A 15,192-nucleotide genomic window follows, 5' to 3' on the forward strand; every position below is an offset into this window, starting at 1 on the left:
GCCAAGTCCTAGTTTTTATGACACTTGCCTTTGGCCAAGTCACCAAGATTTTTGCCTGGATTGCTGCAACAGCCTAGAATAGTACAATTGCTTCTACTCTTGCTATCCTTCTGGCATGAACGCATTCTCCACAGAACAGCCATGAATCTTTTTAAAAATGCAAATCATATAGTAGGACATACGATACATTTAAAAACATTTAATGTCTTCACACTGAGCTTGAATAAGATCCTAACTCCTACCATGTCCTATAAAGCCTTGTCAACATCCTAACTAAACACCAAGCCTCATTGCTTTCCACTCTCTTCTACATTTGCTCTCCTCTACTCACTCTAGCTCTCTTCCCAATGTCAGAGACACTCTCCTCTCCATAGTTTCATGAGGCTTGTTCCCACATCTGTCAAGACTCACATTAAATCACCGTCTCAGAGAGGCCATACATTACCACCCTGAGGAATAGCACACATAACACTTATTGTCTGCTCTTGTTCTTGTTCTTTTTCTTCCTAGCACCAATAGATAAAACTTTATTTTGTTTTTCTCATATTTATTCATTTTCTGTCTTTGTCACCACATGGTTGGCTTTATAAGAGCAAGCACAACGCCTGTGCTTGGCACCTGGTAGGCCATGCACAGCTCCTGGATCACATTCAGTGAATATATATGGCCATTGAAGATCACTCAAGAGCTTTAATAGGCAGAGCATGACATATCTGTATATGTCAGGGGCTTCACCAAGGAAGATGGAAAGGAAAGAGGCCATGACTAAGCAGGATGTGGGGGATATTTACTCATTTATAGAAGCTGCAGTCCCTCATCTTCCCCCAAACCACCCCCTTGTTCCCCAAAAGGAAGATCGGTATTTTTATGTCCTACATAAGTAAAGGAGTAGGGGCAATGTCCTGCCGGGAGGCAGTAGATCCCCTCTCTAGCAGATTCTTTTCTCTATCACCTAGGAATTTCATATTCCTAGACGCTATTTTTATTTTATTTTTCAGCTATTTTGCCAAGATTTGAGGTTCAGGATGGCAGCGATTGCTCTCTTTCTGTATTGTCAAGGACTAACTCAAGGTCTGATCCAGAGCAGGTTCTGAGAATAGCTCCGTCAAACTGAACAAAATATAAAGTCACTATGTCCAAAGATTCGTATTTTAGAAGATAATGCAGAGTTCAAGAGGAATCCAGGAACCAACCAGATCAAAACAATCAGAGAGTGAGAATGAAACTGTGACACCTAGCAAGGCTTAAACTTTAGATCAATAAAGGAAAATGTAGATTTCTTTTAATAACTCATTGCCTGAAAGATTTTAACCTGTCTAGAATATTTTCATACACAAAGAGGCAAATAATGATTGAAACAATCTAATTTTCTGACTCCAAGGGAGCCTTTATTAAGCCCTACAAATAAGTCTATTCTAGGCGGTGCTAGAAAAAAATTGATCCCACTGTGGCAAGAAAATGGAGCCCTATAAATCTCAGTTATGTCAGGAACCAAACAGTGCATTGAATAGGAACCCGATTGGAAGGCCTCAAAAAGAAAATTTGGTTGATTGCAATCCTTATATATGACAGAAGTTGGATTTTCTCAACCCAATTGTGCTCTACGGGTATCTGACAAGTCTAAACTGCCAGCTTAGAGGCATTCAATAAATTTCAAGTTGTTTTTGTGTCAAAGGGTTGAATTTAGACAAGCTGTGTTGACTTGAAATTGGACAGCTGGAATTTGTATTTTCAGTTGTTGGAAATTTCAGTGCAGATTTGACAAGTATTGATGATTCTTTATTGACATGAAGTATTTGTACAAATCATGGGATTCTATAAAGTACCATTCTTTTTGCTTTATAAAAAAGAATGTTCTCTGCTATTGAAAAAGCCCATTTTTCTAATAATTGTAAATAATCTTCAGAGTGGAAGATATAATAAATTGGTAAGAAATGCAACATTCCGTGTAGCTTAGAATAAGCCAAACTTGTAATGAGGCTGTTATTAATGTCAACATCCACAGTGGCTGTTTTCTGGGCTCCTTACAAATTGCATAATTTGTCTTATGTTTCTAAGTTCCATTTACAGGTGCTGTAATGTCAGCAGTGTGGTGGGAGCTGTGATTACAAACAACATTGATAAATTCTGACCAGGACACAGGTCAATGCTTCTTCTAGAAAGCCAGAGAGAGTGAAGACAGAAGTCTCCTTTCCATAATATCTCCACATTAAACAAGGCTTGTTTGCTCCTGTTGAATAGGCTCTCAGACATCAATGCTTCCTTTGGGGAGTTCTTCTTTCCCTCTTTCTGAAACATGACTCTCAGAGGAAGGCTGAGATTAATAGGGCATCAGGTTATGCTAATCTTCTCTCAATATTTCATTTTGCTTTAATCCTATAACATTTGCATTTCTGAAATTAGGGTATCTGCTGCCTTGGGGTCGGACCCAGAGGCCTCGTTTGAGTTAGATTTATTATCTACTAAATGACTTTCTTAGCAATCTCTTTATCTCTGTGTCTGCCAGCTAATCTCAATGCTCTATCTTGAGCAGATTCTATTATACAGAAATGTATTATTACCATTTTTTGGATCTTCTACACAGAGAGCTTTCAGACACATTATATGGATAGTAAACCTGAAATAACACACTGCAAAACAGTTAGCAGAGAGGTGTAAAGTACCCTCTTGTGAATGAATAAATACGATAAAATGTTATTGACTCTTCAGGTATTACCAAATTTTTGGTTTTAGAAAGGGGGTTCAGAACTATCTCCAAACTTTTTTTCAGGCCCAAAGAGTCAAATTCCTAGAACAAGGGACACTGGTAAGAGGTATGTTTCTCGTGCGACTTCATGCTTGCGCAAGAATAACAGAAACATAAGCCAGGGAAAGAGGTTTGGGTTTAAGGTGAAGGAAAAGCATAGAAAGTTATATGAAAAACATGTGAACAAAGATAGTTATGAGAGAGTCACAAGTAAAAGGAACTAGAGGAAACCGGAAAAGGTCTCGGGTATGAACGGAGAAGTGTTATTGAGGAAGTTGGAATAGCACCTGATCAGCTTTCTGAGTGTCTATTGCTCACCTAGTTAACCTAGTTAACAGGCTACTTTGTGTCTATTAGTTGACTGATTTCATAGATCATACATAACAGTGAGGGCTGTGCAATTTGGTTTGTAATTTCAGAATAGGTCAGTCTTATGAGTGAGGGTGGTAGGGTGCAGGCACCTACGATTAGTATTGGTAAATGGAGTTGAGGATGGCAGTGTAGATGGAAGTAAAGATGGAAATGAAGATGGGCATGTGTTGAAAATACAAATGGGATGGGGATAAGGATGGCATGAGGGATCTGATTAACATCAGCTATGGGAAGGCAGGACTAGGCAGATCTTTGATTGAAAGGTCTAAACCACTGTCAAGCACATAGGACAGATTGTGGTCCCAAAACAGAAAATTCTAGAATGAGCCAGTCAGAATTGCAGCAGAAAATACATGAATTTTTGCTCAGAGCAGGGCTCCAGACATAGTTGGAAAATTGGAGTGGCATGGAGCAAGATAAGGCTGAAAGCAAGCCTTTCTTTATGAACTAAACAGGCTAAATCATGTGGCTGCTTGCTGGACACCAGACACTAACATTACAGGCAGCAGGCACCAGACCTAGAGCTGCACAACTAATCCAGGCCTATTAACAGAAGGTGGCTAGGCCCCCTCTGCTAGGTCAGGATAAGCTCACGACATGGACAGGCTGAGTTAGAAAGTTGTAAAGAAGAGGCAGACATGTGAGGGGTGTGTGTGTGTGTGTGTGTGTGTGTGGTGCATTTATATGTCTACCCTCAGCCAGTTCCAAGGACAACCAAGTTATGAAATCTGTTTCTCATTTCTCATTAAGCAGTAACTGAACCCAGCAGGAACACCCTAAAACACGTTTATTTCCTGTATATATCTAGCCCAAGATTAGGAATAATTTTTAATAACTATAACCATAAATGATTTGTGACTTCATTTTGCCTCTGATGAAGCAGATAATAATAGACAAGGGTTAAGTTCATTTTTAAAATGCAAGCAAAAATATAAACACATGGGTGGGGAGGGCCTTTCAAATATTTAATATGGAAATATTCACTGGTTTTATTTCTGAGAATAATTGAAGACTCTCACTGGGGGAATATGAACCTAACGTGAGGTTAAATCCTATTGAGCATCCAGATGAAATCAAAATATGGCTTGGGTCTCAAACAGAACATACATTTTCAAGAGCTGTCAGTGTTGGAGCAAAGAGATTTGTCACAGACAAATTAATTGTTCTTTTTGTGTGTGTGCTTCGCAATATGAAAGTCAACATCTGTTTGTCCTTCCATTCAAGCAAACACACTGTGGAAGACTAATAGATTAACATACAGAGATAGAAAACAAGTTATGGGGTATGTGAAAGAGAAACAGAAAGATCTAACACAAAGCAAGAAACAGATGCTAAGACGGAAACCAGAAAGGCAAACTGTTAAGAAAAATTGCTATTTGCAGTGTCATTTATTAAAGATGTGTGTCTGCTGATTGTTATGTCATTTAAAGGACAGCAAACTGAGAGACTTCTGAACAGCACATCTGAGTGGTTCAGCCCTTACAGATGTGTATTCCTCCTGCATATAAAGGCTTGTGATGGAATGACAAAATCAGAGGTCTTTTGCAGACTTTATGGCAACACTTATTTTAAGACGCTAAAAGTTAGGAAAGTGGACTGGTAGAAATCCAAAGAACAAACTGTGTTAGCTTTCCTCTGTTCCCTGCTGCTTCAAATAGGAAGTCTTCAAGGGCAAGAAGGAACAAGTAGATTTTTAAGAACAAAGTGCTTTTCTTTCATTGATGGAGATTAATATGCAGCTCAGACTTCACGGTCACTTTGGGTTAGAGTCCACTGTCTCTAAAATGAAGTATTCACCTTCTCCTGAGATACACAAGTATAAGGTAGGCAGCCAGGCAGCACAAGTATAAGGTAGAGACAGCCACCATGAGCAATGAAGTTGGAGATACCAACCATCCATCCACCACCTCCCATGCCATTAGCAAAGTTCACCCAATACCAAGGACACTGCCAAGTGACTTAAGGAAAGGAAAATACTTTAAGAAATCAGATGGCTTATCTCCTGACTTCTGGCCCACACATAGTTTCATTTCAGAGAGCTGAGATCCCTATTTGTAGGGTACCTATCAGAGATTTTCATATCCAGGGAAGTATCTTAAAGGAAACAGCTCTGGCCCGATAAAATAAAGAACTGAGATTCAGAACTCCTGGGTTCTGTGACATGGAACCAACTCTCTACACGTCAGTTTCTTCATCTGTGGAAAATAAATAATAACCTCTGTGCATTAAGGCAGACATATTTGTTAAACGAGATGGCTTACATTTCGTGAATTGTGCCTTGTCAGTGGGAGCTTCTACTTCTTTCCACCGTGTGTCATTTTAGCAATATAAATTTTAAAAATCAAAGAATTCATTCTTTGAATTATTAAAAGCAGTTATTGCCAGGTTCTGAGGCTACAGAACTCCTGCCTCCGATAAACGCTCTGTGGTCCTACTATGACTTTGTGACCATCTCCCGTATGAGGGGGATAAGCGTCTAACATCATTCTATGTTTGACATGTGAATCCTGAATCTGCCAATGACAGACAACTCACCAAGTACCAAATACATCTCTACTAAGAAGTCTCAGTAGGAATCTGGGCCATGATTTGGCCACTGTTATTTTCTCCTTGAGTTGATAATTCTCAGCTCAGAGCATGCTCTGAGAGCAGAACAAATGAACCTTTTTACCATGAAAATAACTCTGGAAACCTAAGCCCAATTCTAAGTTGGTTCTGTCACAGTAAAATCATATGGGAATGCCTGTCTTAAAGAGTCTGCCATATCCATCATGCTGTGATAGGTACCATTAGAAACAGAAAAGGAAGAAAAGAAATAGGAAGCCCTGTCTTCTGAGCATGTCTTACAGCTCTGGTCTCCTGGGTTTTGACATTCTAAAATGTCAGGCTACTGTTCGTCATCTTACAGTGAGAGGCTGAATGTAAGATGAGCAGCTCAAAGTACAAACCTCTGCATTATTTGTAAAACATGTTCAGAGACAATGCGTCTCACCATCATGCAATGACTCTTGATGCAAAGACCCACCTGACAGTGATCTTTCTAAGTACAAATCCGAGAAAGCACACACCTTCTCTTGAAGTAGAGACAGTTATTTATCAGAAAGAAGTAACCCATCATGTTGTGAGTCTTTCTCTGTGCCCCAAGGAAACCCAAAGTGAAGCCTTGTGCTCACAGTTGCTTTCCATACTCTTATTATAACTCTGCCTTTCTCTCCTGTCTTTATGAGCCATTTGTCATTGTCCTTATTATATCACAAGGAGGCACTTACATATTTATAGCATGTTTTCAAAGATATATAGATCTGCATATAGATATAGTCAAGAATCAATGCCCAAGAGGTAAAAGCCAAAATGCTAGATGGCATACCAGTGACCTCATGACCTGTGCAGCCACCCTGCATATTACAGTCACATTGATTCACTTGCAGGTTTCCTAATTAACCAGGTGGTTCATACCAACCTATCTTTGCCCTCATTTTTCTCTTCCCTCTCTCATACGCCCATCCTTGAGCACTGTGGCAAATTACTCCTTACCCTTCAAATTGTGGTTCAGATCTTTCTCTGTGAGTACTCCACAACTGCGTTAGACAGAATTGGGCATTTGGGGTTTTGTTTTGTTTTATTTGTTTCTTTGTTTTAAATCACCTGACATATTATTGCATTGAAAAAATTATTTTATGATGTTTTTAATGTTTCACGTATCTGTTTGCAAGTCTCTTTTTATTTTATTTTTTTAAATCCCCTAGACGGGAAAATTCTTCAAGACCTGGGCCATGTCTTTGAATCTTTTATCCCAAAAGTTCAGCACAGAGCCAAACACAGAGGAAGGTCATGTATAGTAGGAGTGACTAGAATGAATGAATAAACAGGAAATGAATGGGAGCGTGACTCTAATCTCAAGTTCAAAAAAAAAAAGGAAACAACAGCAAAAACCATGGGATCTTGCAGCACACTCCAAGGAAATAAAAGATGGAGGAAATCTAATTACCAGTGATGAGTGAATAAGCATTCACTCATCTTTAGAGATTCTGCCAAGGGAACGACATATTCAGTGAAAGAAAGCTTCACTGAAAAAAAAGAGCATGGGATAAGGGGTGGAGGTGGCATGGGGAGTAGGAAAGGTTCTTCTTTATAACAGTGGGAAGAAGTGACATTAACATATACTCGTATAAAAATCCTATCATATTCCAAGAAATTAGCCATAGTTTCCACATGTTGACTCATCCAATCCTCACTTCAATTTTTTTAAAGTGTTATCATCATCATCATCATCATCATCATCATCATCATCATCATTTTCATTATTTTCAAATTGTGCTAAAGCCCCCTTAATTTGGAAAGACAAAATTTCAATACAGAACAAAGGTATCTATCTATAGCAGGTCCTTGAATAACATTGTTTCATTCAATGCCATTTTGTTAAAACACTGATGAGATGCCATAAGAACTTAATTCTTGTTTATATCAATTAGCCTAGCATAAAACTGGTTTCATTACATTTCATATTATGTAAAGTCAAAGAACCTACTGATGATGCTAAGGGAAGACTTACTGTACTATCCTGTCATTTATGATATCTTTAATCCTGGAAAACTTCATGTATCTGGCAGATGGGGGAAAGATATTTATTGAATACTTACAAACACAGCTAAAATCTCGTATTACTTTATTTAGAAGTTTCAAGTAGTTTTAGTGCCAGATGGGTAATATGTCCAAAACCCATATTTAAAAATCTATAGAAAAAAACAGATGTTGCCTGCCCACGGGGGTTAACGGGGTGTGAGGAGACTAATGGAATGAACAAGACCAGGACCTCTGTAAGGGCAGAGGCTTTGGTCAGACATCCTTGCCCATTCATCTGCTCTTTGGCCACCTTCATATTCATTGACTGCCTGGTATGTAGCAGGCACTGAATACATAAGAGAACAAAAGGGCCAAATGCCCCAGCCCACACGCAGTCTACACCTGCCTGCCCTTGAACCATTTCCTGCATCATTTCATCTGGAGTACTTGCTTTCAGAGTTTATCCAGAATTTCTCAAAGATTCACTCAATCTGATTCATCTCTCCATCAATAAAAACACACAATATATAGTAAACATAATGAGTAAGAAAATTTTAAAATCAGCTAAATAATGACAGGTGTTGTGAGAAAGGAAAGTTGTTGAGTAAGGTAGGAAGGCAGAGAATTAGGGAGTGCTGCTCTAGTAGCGTTATTGAGTAGGGTATTCAAGATTGTTCTCTCATGGAAAAGCCTGCCAGCCAGAGGGAACGGGTATGGAGAAGCCCTATGGCAGGAGCGAGCCTAACACACTGGGGAAATGGAAAGGGGGCTGGAGTCGCTGAGAGAAGGAGACTAACAGGAGAGCAAGTCAGAGAAGTATCAGGAGGTGGGAGAGAGCAAGGGGGCCGACAGGCCTTTGTTAGGACTCTAAGTAAAACTGGGAGCCACTGGAAAGTTTTGGATGGAGAAATGGAATGATTTGATTTATACTTAAAACACCCTCACTAGCTGCTGTGTTGGGAATAGACGACAGACAGGGGTGAGAGGAGAGCCCAGGTATCTAGTGCTGGGACTATCCAGGGAAGAAACAACAGTGTTCATGGAGGTGGTTAAGGGGGTTCTAATTCTAGATATTCTGGACATTCTGAAGCTATGCCAACAGGATTGGATGCAGAGTGTGAGAGAAAATGGCCTCAAGGATTTGGACAGATGGAAGGATGGAATTGTCATAAACCGAGAGGGGGAAAGCTGAGGAGCCAGAGGAAGGTCAGACAAAGCAAGTTGGAGGGTTCTTTCAAACCCCCAGGTGGAGGCCAGGTGGAGTGTGGAGTGTGAGGTGAGAGAAGGCTGGTTGGTTGTCAGCATTTAAGTAGTATTTAAAGTCATTGGGCGAGGTGAGATCATCGAGGGAATGTCAGTGGTAGAAAAGAAAAAGTGTTCAAGGACTGAGCTACGAGGCACTCCGCACTTAAGAAAAAGATTCGCAGTGGAGACTGAGAAAGAGCTGCCACTGAGATATGCGAATAAGAAAAACGAGAGAGAGAGAGAGAGAGAGAGAGAGAGAGAGAGAGAGACAGACAGACAGACAGACAGACACTGAGACAGAAACAATGGTGTCCTGGAAATCATCAAGTGAAAAACATGTATCATTAGGATCTTGAGAGAGTAATGCTGAGCGAAATAAGTCAGACAGAAAAAGCAGAGAACCATGTGATTTCACTGATATGTGGTATATAAACCAAAAACAACAAAAGAACAAGACAAACAAATGAGAAACAGAAACTTATAGACACAGACAATAGTTTAGTGGTTGCCAGAGGGTAAGGGGGGTGGGGGGTGGGGGGTGGGAGATGAGGTGAGAGTAAGGGGGATCGAATATATGGTGATGGAAGGAGAACTGACTCTGGGTGATGAACACACAATGGGATTTATAGATAATGTAATACAGAATTGTACACCTGAAATCTATGTAATTTTACTAACAATTGTCACCCCAATAAATTTAATAAAATAAAATAAATATTTTTTTAATTAAAAAAAAAAAAAGATTTTAATGAGTCACTTTGGCAAATAAGCTGACAGCTGAGAATTAAGCCTTGGATTTAGCGATGTGGGCGTGGTCAAAGTGACATTAATGAGAGCAGTTTCCAAGGAGTATGTGAGGATGTGTGTGAGTGGCTAGTGCTGGTGGGCTTGTTAAGGTGAGACTGGAGTGAGTTAAAAGCCAACGGGAAGGGAGGAATTATAGACAGTGAGTTTAACAGCGATTTAAAGTGGTTTTGCTAACAGGGAGCAAAGAATTGAGGTGGCAGCTGGTGGAACACGTCAACTGGGCCTTCAGGAAAACAGACACAAAGATGGAGCTAGAAGTGCAATGGGGAAAGTAAATGCCTTCAAACCACTACCTACACAGAAGGTACCAAAAAAAAACCGTATACACATTTTAAGAAAAGAAAAAAAAAACTACTGAAATTGTAATATTCAATATATACTGATAACAAAAGATGAATACAAGTCATGTGTATGCAATTTTTTGGCACCCCCGGTATGTTTCATTCATGCTGTCCATCTTTAAGAATTGTTTGCATTGGGAATCTTATCTTGATGAAAGCCACAGTGTGGCCAGAGCCAGAAAGGAGGTCCATCAGCATGGATGTGAGTTTGAGTTTTTCTCTGTCATATTGTGTTGCCTGAATGCAGTTATGGAGTAAGCAGATACTTGAATGTGACTAAGGTGTGGTTTTACCAAGTGAGTTAAGTATAACAAAGTCAGAGAGGGGCAAGTGAGATAAAGATCTATGCAAGAGAGAGAATGAAATGACTGAAGAAGGCTTTGACCTGCTCTTATCTAAGAAAGATATTTGTATTCCTTTTTCTTTCCCCTCAGGGTTTTTATGGCTTTTGTGATTAGGGAATAGTTAAAGCAGTGAGTGCTCAAAGTGTGGTTGAAATTCTCCTATTTGAGAATCATCGGGGACATATATTTAAAATGCAGATTCTTTGACTACATTCAGTCTGAAGCAGAATTTTCTGATTGAGAATTTTCTGATTGAGAGGTTAAGCTTAGGCAAAACATTTGTACCAAGCTCCCCAAGTGAGTCTTATGCACTCTAACATGAGAGAGCCATGGAGATAGATACAAGTGCGATCCCTCACCATCCTCTACTTATTAATGAGGCTTTGTGTTTCTTTGGTGACTTGATGCGGGATATCAAAGAGTACATACATGGGCAGTACATTTTGATTTAAAAAGTTCAAAATCCACATCTATTTGAAGACTATAATATATAGCATTGATGGGCTATGTCTCACAAGAGCTTACCCCCTTTCCCACTGTCCTCCCTTGCCACAAACTAGTCTAGAAACTTAAGGAGAAACCACTAAACCTTCATACGTTTGATGTCTTGTGAAACTTTTTAAATTTTCTTTTTGATTAATATGGGTTGTTATAGAGACATGTTTGACTTAAATTTGGAAGACAATTATATAATTATATATATATAAGGGGCCTGATTTATTCTTTGAGTTGAATTTGATATGACACATTGTCTACCCATATGGCATGCATACCATTAAAGGGAAGAAAACTTCCCTAAATTCTGCAAGTCAGACTTTATATTATAAGTTATATCAAGGAGTCATACTAGGTAGGCTTGAATATAAAAGTGAGTATGTACTGAAGTTCTCCGAAACTCTGTTTTGCTAACTTCACTTGAACCATTCTGTGTATTTTGTTTGCAGTATTTGCTTTCAGAGTCTAGGCAGGTTTTCTAGAAGAGTTATGCATTCTAATTCATTCATCCATCAAACAATTCCTATGATAGCTGTAGTTTCTGTTTACCCTGGGACCCCAGAATGAATATAATGAATATGTAAGATCTCCTGAGGCAGAAATGGTATTAATATGGTCAGGAAATACTCCACAAAGAGGTGGGGATGAATGAGAATCATCAGAGATGAATAGAAGTTTACCAGTCACAGATCATGAAGTAGGACACACCACGTCATGGAAAATCACATGTGAAGCCTGCCAGGGCAGGACTCCTGGCCTGCTTAGCAAACAGCCTGTAGCTCAGTCTTAACCCAACAAAAATTGAAGGAAGGAGCAGGGCTGGAAAGGCATTGGGGACCATGATACACGATGCCTTTTATATCATGCTCAGTAGTTTGAATTTTACTTGTAATCAAATGGGAGGGAAGAATTTCATCAGAGCAGAAACAAGATGAGAATTAATTTAATTTTATAGAGCCAATTTGACTAACATTGGGAGAATGGATTGAAAGATAAATACTAGGACAGGATGCTCGTCAGATGTTGATGGGGAATATGAAAGTCTAAGTGCCCCAAAGTAGCAGACCTAATATTCTTAATTTCACAGGGTTTGCTGAGGCCCCTGTGGAGACACAGAAATAGGCCGTATCTCTTTTGCAACACTAGATACTGCAGTGTGTCTTCATCCTTAGATCTCATGCAGAGAAACATACTTTGGTCCAACAGTTGTACAACAAAAACACTTTCTCACTAAAGAGGGAAAGTCTACTTTCCTATCCTATCGTTTGAATTTGGACTAGTCTGTATCTTACTTGGGCCAAGAGAATGTGGCAGACGTGCCGGTGTCCCAGTTCTGGGCCTACATCTCAAAAGGCTTTGTGTGTTTGTTCCTGCTCTCTTGAGCCTCTGCCATCACAAAAAAAAAAAAAAACCTAAAAAAACAAAACAAAAAAAAAACCCCAGGCTTGCCCAGTGGAGAACAAAAAACACATCCGTAGAGAACAAAGTCATCCCAGATGTCCCAACCAGAGCCATTCCAGATTAGCCAACAGCCAGCCAAGTAATCTACAAACTCATGAGAGAGCCCAGCCACAATCAGCAATCACTTAACTGTCATCCACCTGATTCCAGATATAAAAATCACTTGTTCGTGTATACTACCATGATTTGTGGTTGTTTCATAACATTAGTGAGACAAGAAATAACTATCACAGTAGGTGTGCAATAAATGTTTCAGACATATGAATCAGTATGCTATGTCACTAAAGGGTCAGAGAGTTACACCATCATGAAAGAGTTGGACTGAGGCAGAGGAGAGATTTTATTCCTCCTTTCCATTCCTGGAATTATGTCCAACCAAGGCCTGATCAAAAAGGTGGGAAACATTGAGTGATGTTTCTAGAGGGAATTGCACTGATAGATGTCTCCAAAATGTTCCCCGCTCTAGCAATCTATAATACCTGAGTCTTGGCATAAGCCCAGTTGGAAAAAGGAATGCAGTGCCCGGGCAGAGTAAAATGCAGGAGGGGAGCCATCCGCGTGCACAGAGCACAATGCTTAGTCTTGAGAGATTCTGCAAGTGTTTCAAGCCAGCCTACATCTTCTCTCTCTCCATCCCTCCTTAGCTGGCAACCAAAGACAATTAAGAGAGAGGGAAGGCACTTAAAAGCTGGAGCCTCTGAAGCATACTTTATGGCTGTCTCAGTCTCACTGGTTTCATAGGCCCATTTTTAATTTTGTCCAGCAGCCACTACAGGAAAAAGGGAAGGTAAATCAAAGAGTTACTCTTTAGGAGGCCTTTGAGACTACCCCAATAAGTAATTCCCGGGGTTTTTTAATTTATTCTCTTGCTGTAGGCAATTTAGTTTTCCTTAGATTCTTTCCTCCTGTTGCTTTTTTGCACCACCTTTTCTCTTGTTCTCAGCTCCATTATTTCCAAGTAGAATATGGTATTGGTTTAAGTAGAGACACCACACACCCCACCCCCAGTGGTTAATTTTAGCTGTGTCAGCAAAATGGCCCTTCTTTTCTGGCTGTGCCTATTAAGGCTCACACTGAGGATGTTTTAAAAGACATTTTTCCTCAGTAAGAGATAATTTTCTACCTGATAACCTACCCTACATGGTAACTCTTGTGAGCATCCAGCCATACTGTTATTTTGTTTTGTTTTGTTTTTAAACTGGAATTTGTATTGGGGGAAATACAAGTTTTTCAGTTTATTTCTTTTAATCCCAAATGATGCTGGGTCCGTATGAAAACACTGAGTCACAGCATGAAAGCACAAAGTGAATAATTAGTCTCGGCAAGATACAGGTCAATATGAGAAGCTCTGTGATTTTAAATCTGTGGGAAGAAGGAATGCACATCAATCCTTTATCCCAACTCTATCCCTGTATCTGTCTCCTGCTTCTTTTTACTTGTTCTTAATCTGCCTGATTTTGCTTTGGGTCTCAGAACCCGGCTGGCAACTATTAGAACACTAATGCAATCCAGGTCTTTGGCAAACATCACACACACACACACACACACACCAGCACAAGCACAAAGATGGAAATACTCACAGGGAAGCGTACGCCCCTCCCGCACGGCCATATCCAGAGAATGGATATGAGAGAGCAAAAATGTGAAGACCCGATATGGGGAGGGGAGAAAAGAAGAGGACAGAGCGTGATGCACCCTTCGTCCAGGCTGGACAGCTGTCCAGGCCACTTCCTCTACTTCGTAGACCCACTGTACTCTTCTGGCACCTTACTCCCTTCTGCAGCAGGGATGTGTAACTCCTTACAAATGTCTAATCCTTTCGAGTCCTTTGCAAGTCATAGACATTATCTGCAGATACATCTATAGGTACACACATCCATCAGATTGGCTACTATTTCAGTTGTCCCATGAATTGTTGGCCCAAAAAAGTAGTCTCTGACCTAAGATCAACACACAATTGCTTTTCCCCTAATGGCATGAATGTCACTGCCTTATTCCCTTAATGCCCACTGATCTCAACCCATCCTCCTCAGATTTCTCCTCTGTTGGCTTGGTTGACAGCTCTGCCCTTGACTAGCCTGGATTTTCCACTACTTGATTACGACAAATGCACTTATTACATTGGAGCATAAATGTCACCCCTAGATTTTACAGAAAGGTGTTTTCTCCAGTACTTGGGATCTGCACAGCAAATGACTTCCTTCACGGTGCCAGATGATGGTAATTTTACAAACTAAAACTCATCTGAAAAATGAAACAGTCTTTAGAGGCAAACTGCCTTGGTCTAAAATCTAGCCCTACCATCCTCTACTGTTAAATATACTTGGTGAGGCTCCCATTTCTTACATGTAATGGGGAATAATGATACTAGCTCTCAGCTAGAATTTTGGTATGATTTAAATGAGATGATTCTTGAAAAACAGCTTACTGTAGGGCACAGCAATAAATATTAATAAATGCCAAATGAGCTTTATCATTTTATTATTTTTATATTATTTGTATTATTGCTGTTGCTGTAAGGTAAAGTCTTAAAAATAAAAATTAAATTATATTTAATTATAAAATAAATCATTAAAATAAACACACATATATATATATAAACTGTATATATAATCTTTCATGTGAGTGCTGACTGTCTGTACACAATTCTTCCAGCCTTTTTAAGAAACTGAACTGAAGTGACTCATGAAGTTCCATGACTGCGGAACTTTAGCTCTGATAGTCACAGCTGAAACTTGTCTCAGGTTTTGTTTTCTGTGCTCTCAGTCTAAGGTTTTGGAATTAATGTGATGTTGGCTTTTGACAAATAATTTGGAGG

The sequence above is a fragment of the Rhinolophus sinicus genome, linkage group LG10, assembly GCF_036562045.2.
Source record: "Rhinolophus sinicus isolate RSC01 linkage group LG10, ASM3656204v1, whole genome shotgun sequence".
Classification (NCBI taxonomy): Eukaryota; Metazoa; Chordata; class Mammalia; order Chiroptera; family Rhinolophidae; genus Rhinolophus; species Rhinolophus sinicus.